Here is a 6,996-nt window from a genome sequence, read left to right as displayed (position 1 = left end):
CTAGCTATAGCTTGGTATGTAAAACCGGCCATGGTAAAATGAGTGTGCCTTTGGGTAATGGATTAGGCTCACATCTTGAAGAGCAGGTTTTGAATACACGTGTTAGTGTCTGTGTCTGCGCTCCTCACCATTTGAATGAGTGCCATTGTAATGACCTTGATGTCATTAAAGTAACTGTCCCCTTAGTGACTTAGGTGCTTTCTATAAGTGCTTCTACTAGACCAATAGTGTAATCCAATAAGGAACTAACTGCTGTGCCCATTGTCTTAAAACCAGGTCTTATTTTCCATTCCTGCTGACTGGATACTTGCTTTGTAGACTGGCCTTGAACTCACAGAAATCTGCCTGCCTCTGCCTTCTGAGTACCAAAAGTAAAAGCATGCACTACCACCACGGACCCCAGCTGTTCTCATTTCTCATGAATAAGGAAGCAAAGCTCAGAGAAGATGAATGATTTTCTCAAGGTTCTTTCCTATGGCTGGAAAATAATGGGGCCAGGATTTTAGTCTGTGTTGTCCAGTTCAAGTTCATTAGACCGCAAGGTGAACTCTATCATTAAAGGAAGCCTAGGGCTTAGCATCTCTAGGGAGGAGGTCCTGGGACTTACATTTGGATCCACCTCACTCACTAGGCTATGCAACAGTGCTGGCCTTGCTTTCTTTTTAAGTATGGTCTGTGGCTTAGAGATAGTATCAGCAGCCTCCCTGCTGGAGTTTATGAGAAATACCAGTTCTCAATCCCCACCCAAGGCTTGCCTCCTTGTATTAGAATCCATCCTCCAACAAGATCCCCATGGATTCCAACCACTCATTATAGAACAGGGAAAGGGTGCTTCATGGTGCCCACCGTTTCCTGCTCAACCTTCCTCTCTTGAAGCATGCACTGAGGTGAAACTTTTGTCTCAACCGCTACAACATCTCTGGCCTGAATGAAATCTATGGCTTAGAGAAATTAAGCTTTATGGGTGTCAGTTTTACATTGTTAACACACATTGGTTGTGCAAATTAATGGGTTCCACTGTAGATCTGTACACACGTCTATCAAATCCTGATATCACCTCCATTCTCCCTTGCCTTCCTTGCCTTGTCTCTCAATCCTCCAGGTCTCCCTCTTAGATTACCTCACACTTTCAGGTTCCCCTGTCTTTTTTTCCTCTTCCTTTCCCCTTCCTTCCTCCTTGATTGTTTTGTTTTACACACATGAGACAAAACACATGACACTTGTTTTATTTTGCTTAATATGTTATCTTTAAGTTCTATCCATTTTCTTACAAAACGTGACTTCACTACTCTTATGATTTAATAACACTTAATTGTGCATACATACTACTATATTTTCTGTTTTTAGATACCCAACTTTATTCTATATTGTAGTCCCAATAAATAATCATAAACTTAAAAGTATTTCCTTTATATGCTGGCTCATTTTCTTTACACAAGTGTTCAGAAGTAGTGTGTGTGGGACATATGGTAGCTCTGTGTTTTTGTTTTATGAGAAACTCCCATAACTGATTTCCGAAGTTACAACACAAATTTGCATTCCCACCGATGGTATATAAGGCTATGTCTTCTCCACGTCCTCAGGGAATTTGCTGTTTGCTTATTTATTATTCACGTATGTTTGTGAATAGTCCTCCAGACTAGTGTGAATGGGGGTCTCGGTGTGGTCCTGTTAGCATTTCCCTGATATCTAATGATGCTGCACATCTCTCTATGTACTTGTTAGTCCTTTGGACTCTTTTGGGAAGGGTGTTCAGAACAGTTCTTTATGTGTTGCAGACATTAGCTTCCTGCTGACTAAATACCTGTGAAGATTGTCTGACTCTCAGAGCACAGTGAGGAGGCAAAGAATCCTCTCCGGTCTTTAAGCCAAGGCCATGTCTGCCCTGCTTTGCCTGGAGTACCAACCAGAGTAAGGAAGAACATTGGAAGGGGAAAAAATGCACTAGATTCTGTTATTTCTTCTGCTAAATTTCTAAACACTGTAATTCTTTCAGATAAATTCCACAATATTGTTTGTTCTGCTCTAATGACAAAAATATGCTCTTAAAGAAAAAGAATCTCTCACTGAAAAAAAAAAAGACTTTAGATGTCTTCTAGTTTCCCTTTCGTTGCTGTGATAAACAACATGACTAAAGCAACTTAGAGGAGAGTTTGCTTGGTTTATCCATCCAGATCACGGTCCATCATTGAGAAAAGTCAGGGCAGGAGCTCAAAGCAGGCCTGCTCCATATTTCCTGCAACATTACCTCCAGCCAGAGAACCCATTCACAGCCAAAGAAGAACCATAGGGATCAGAGGAATGCTACTGGGTGGCTCCCTTCCAGACTTATGCTCAGCTTCTTACACAGCTCAGAACCACCTACCTGTACAGTGAGGCCTTCTGAATCAATCAATAGTCAAGGCAATCCCCATAGACACGTCCACAAGGCCAGTCTTAGCTGGTCAGTTCCTCGGCTGAGACTCTTTTCTAGGTGACTCTTGACTGTGTCAGTTGACAGTTAAAGCCAATTATAAGATCTAAACTCTCAAAGTGCTAAATGGTGGTAGACTATTGGGATGTTCATGCCATTGAAGTCCTTGATTTTCATAGCAATAGAAATGACATATCAGTGACATTTGTAATGATATCAGGATAGTTGATGGGTGCAATTTTAACTGATACATTCGTTTTGAAGAAAGTTCTGTTTTTTATATATGAAAGAAAAAATGTTTATTCATCAACACTTGTTAAAGAATGGTAAGTAAGGGCCATCGAGATAAGTGTGATGATTTTTATTCACTTATGGAGCAAGCTCATCCCTGAGCAGAATATTAGCAACCATGCATTTATAGCTAAGGAGGAGCAGGGAGAATCAATGAATAGAAAATAATGTAGAAGAATTAAGGTTTTGTGTGTGTGTGTGTGTGTGTGTGTGTGTGTGTGTGTGTGTGTGTGTGTGAGTGAGAGAGAGAGAGAGAGAGAGAGAGAGAGAGAGAGAGAGAGAGAGAGAGAGAGAGTTAAGGAGCGTCTGATAAAACTGACCAGCAGAGTTCCTGCTGGACAGATAGGCTGGTGGGGAAAAAAGGAGATAATCAGCATCACGTAAGGGGTTGTTTACTCAAACTAGCTTTTAAATCACTGAGATGCTTAAGACAATTCAGAAGCCTGGGGAGAACATGGAAAAGTAAGGAATCTTTGCCCAATGCTAGTTTTCTAAATAAAAACATAGCCATCTTAATAAATACCTAATTACGGTTCTATCTTTGTACCAATTTACTCATCCTGACATCTCCTGGCTAGTATATATTAAAATTCAACTTGGGATTGTTTTGTGATCCTAGAAACAGCAATACAAGATTTCATTTCCCTGAAAGGGGTACTTTAGCTGGTGTTGGCTGGTTTTGTTTTTCATTGGCCATCAAGAGAACCCTCAGGCTTTGAGAACTGGACAGAGACTGTCCTCATTGGAGTAGTTGGCAGTCTGTGGACACCCGGTTATTAGTCTTCTGCAGGGACCATTTGGCAATCTATCGTCATACCCTGGTTTTAATCCTCTGCAGGCACAGATTGGCAGTCTTTAGAGATACCCTGGTTTCAGTTTCCTACAAAGTACCATATTTCTGCATGCTCATCCTTCATTGCTTTTAATCATCACTTCCTCAAGGAGGTCTTGTGGGCTCCCACACCGGTACCCTCTCTTTTGTACTTCCCTCTTGGCATCCTGTAGGTCTTTTCTTAGAACTGTCTAGTCACACTTGTGATAGATGCCCTCCGTGTTAGTGGTGATTGACAGCCTCTGAAGACAGTTTTCATGGTCCCAACTGGTTTAATTGCTCTTTAGATGTAGATGAGAGCTCAGGCTGCTCATCAAATGCACAGGATAGACCCCAATCCAAGAAACTATGGTATGGATTTTCTTGCTTTTTCCATGAGGTTACTAGAGTGGCCAAGTCTGCTAGACTCACTAGATACCTGGTATGAATCAGGACTGTGGGAAGTGTAGGCATTCCGTACATGGTCACTGGATTGATTCTAACTAATCGAATAAATAAAAACTAAGTGCAAAGGCTAGCAGCCAAGCATTCTGACAATGTACACGTGGCCTGCGTTTGACTGTGAAGTAGAAACAACAGCTTCAAGTTGGGATTAGAGTTGACTGTAGGACAGAGCACTTGCCACAGTTTAGATTAGCAGAAGTAACAATGGAACATGTAAAAATTTATACACCCCTGAAGAAATGCCCTCCACTTAACGATGAGGTTATAAGATAAATCCATCCCTGTAAATTGAAAACACAAGGGTTCTGGACAGCCTACTCAACACCCTCAGTTAACTCTGAGTACTGCAGAGTGGGGGTTGTTTTTCTCTGTGGACTGTGCTGTTGATTCAAGGGAGTACCACACTGGATGTTGTTAACCAGGAGACAGCTCAGTGGCCTCTGCTGAGTGTGGGTGCTTTCGTAACACAGGAAAGATAGATTATCCTGAGTATAGTCATGGAAGGGTAAAGGTCATCTCTGTGAGCAAATGGTTCTCTGCAGGTCCTGACAGAATGCTGAAGTCCACATAGGGGATGCTGTGTTCACTCTTACCTCTCCAACTATTGCTTACATGGATGATGAAGGTAACACAGATGTCAGCCTGTGCATAAAAGAAACTGGATCCAGAAAGCAAAAAAGCAAGCATGTACTTGCACAAGCCGGCCCTGAGGACATCTCTCACACCATGCCATGCTCCCCACTAAGTTTCCAGGGAACAATTTGCCCTCTGCCCCCGTTCTATGCTTTGAACTTTGAGGAATGTTCTGAATTATGATGATGACTATGTACCAGTCATCCTATTGGCTACTGAGAAACTAAAGAATAGTTTTATGGCTTCTTTAGTGCAGGCATGTTTTGTAATACTGAAACCTTGTGCCTTTTTATCTTAGTATCTTTAAATTTGCTTCCTTTCCATTTTATTTTAAACACTTTAAAAATGTTCCGTCCTCTTCTTCTATCTTATGTTTGCTACACATTGTCTTATAAGAAATAATTAACATTGTAACTACTGAGCAATTATTTTATGATGCTTATAGATTTCTAGGGAAAAAAATATAGCATACGTTAACCACATAACAGTTTATCAAAATGTCCATGATGTTGATGAACAACATTTCTTTAGGTCAAAAGCACAATCTCTTTATGACACCCTTCACCTGCTGTTTTTAGAGCTTCGAGTCTTGGGCTACCTGAGAACGTAGAACTGAAGGGAGTTTTAGATCTCCCCTAATCAAATTGTGTCCGAGTAACACAGCCCATTTCCCACCTGCTTCGCTCAGCATTTGTTTCAGGCTTGTATTGTCTGTGGATGGGCCTGTGGCTAGTATCAAGTCCCTTCTGGTCTGGGTTTTAAAAAGTAATTACTATTGAGAATTAACAATTTTCAACATACTTTTAATAAAATTCGGGGTTTGGGGACTGATAAGTGAATCAGTCATGATGTGGTCACGAGCTGGTCATGGCTATTGGTCTAAGCAATGCTTGTGGTCTATGAGGTGTGGAAACAAAGAAGTTATTTTATTTGTTCCTTTGTATTTTCCCCGTGTGCTTTGACCCTGATGCTTCCGGGTATAGAATATTGAGATAGCCACTCATCTCTCTCACAGGAGCAGCTCTCTGTTCTCATGACACATTATAGTTTATTAACCAAACCAGCATAGTTAGACATTAAAGCAGTTTATATCATGAGCATTATTAAATTATGACAAGCTCATTTGTGGATCTGTGTTATGGATACAACTTTAAACAGCATGATTCTGTGATCCAAAACCAGAACATTTAATGACTTCAATTAAAAACACACACACACAAAGAGAGAGAGAGAAACGTGCATATGCAGACCAACAGAGCTGGGTAATTTTATGATATTCAATTATGTGAACAGCATTTAAATACTTCACGTTTATGTTTAGAGAGAGGCGATTTTAAGTTGTTCAAGAAAATTAAACAACACGTAGAGCCTAATTCCTAATTCCTTCATGCACATGGCATGCATCTAATCTAGCTGAGTAGCGTGAAGGAAATGTCAAATTTTAATTTAATATTATACCCAGTTTTGCATCTTCTTGACCACAAATTAGGTTGGAGATTTTTTTCCCCTCTTTTAAAAGCAGAACCTGGGTTCTTGGAGATTGAATTTCGGTGAGCAAATTGTTCAAGAATTAGCCTGCTGCTGTTGGAAGCCCAGCAACCCGGGCTGCTTTCACTGTGGGTATTAGGAAGACTATTTTATTGTCAAATAACTGAAAGGCGGTAGAGATAAAAGAGAGGGGGCGGGGACCACGAATCCCTATAGAGTTCCCTGATGTACAGGTGGGATTCGAAAGCGCCTGCTGCGTGAAAGGGGCGCCATTATGAAGAAACCCTCCTCAAATTTCTCTTCGGAAGCAAGTAGAAAGGCTGGTGACTGAGGAGGGTTTCAGTATTGTGTCTCTGCCACAGCAAATTAGATTGAGCCAGGCTGACTTCATGCCTGTGTCCTTCTGTGGAGACGTTTCTTCCCTCTGAGCCCAGCCCCACCCCCACAACTAGCTACCTAGGAGACAAGGGAAGAAAAGGCAGCCTACTCAGCGTGGAGCTAGTCAACAGCAGGGCATGTTGAGTTGAGATGTTTTGCTGCTGTAACCCTGTTTTCTCTGGGGTCTGACTGTTTTCTTCTTACTCTGCAGCGTAAGGAAGCAAAAGGAAGAAAGGCACTGATCTTGAAGGCCTTGGGGTTGCAGACAGAATCTATCATGACTGAAACACGGTTAGTGTCGGTGGTTCTTAGAACCCGCAATTAAAACTCTTGAAGGACTTTAGCCCGTGCTGCGGCTCCTAAGAACAGACTTTGGGACAGTGCTTCTCAACTTTCCTGTTTCAATCCTTTAATCTAGTTCCTTGTGTTGTGGTGCCCCCCCAACCATAAAATTATTTTTGTTGCTATTTCATAACTGTGATTTTGCTACTGCTATAAACTGTAATGTTAATATCGG

The sequence above is a fragment of the Micromys minutus genome (genome assembly GCF_963924665.1).
Source record: "Micromys minutus genome assembly, chromosome: 26".
Taxonomy (NCBI): domain Eukaryota; kingdom Metazoa; phylum Chordata; class Mammalia; order Rodentia; family Muridae; genus Micromys; species Micromys minutus.
The sequence above is the reverse complement of the archived record's forward strand: the minus strand, read 5'-3'. Positions refer to the sequence as shown.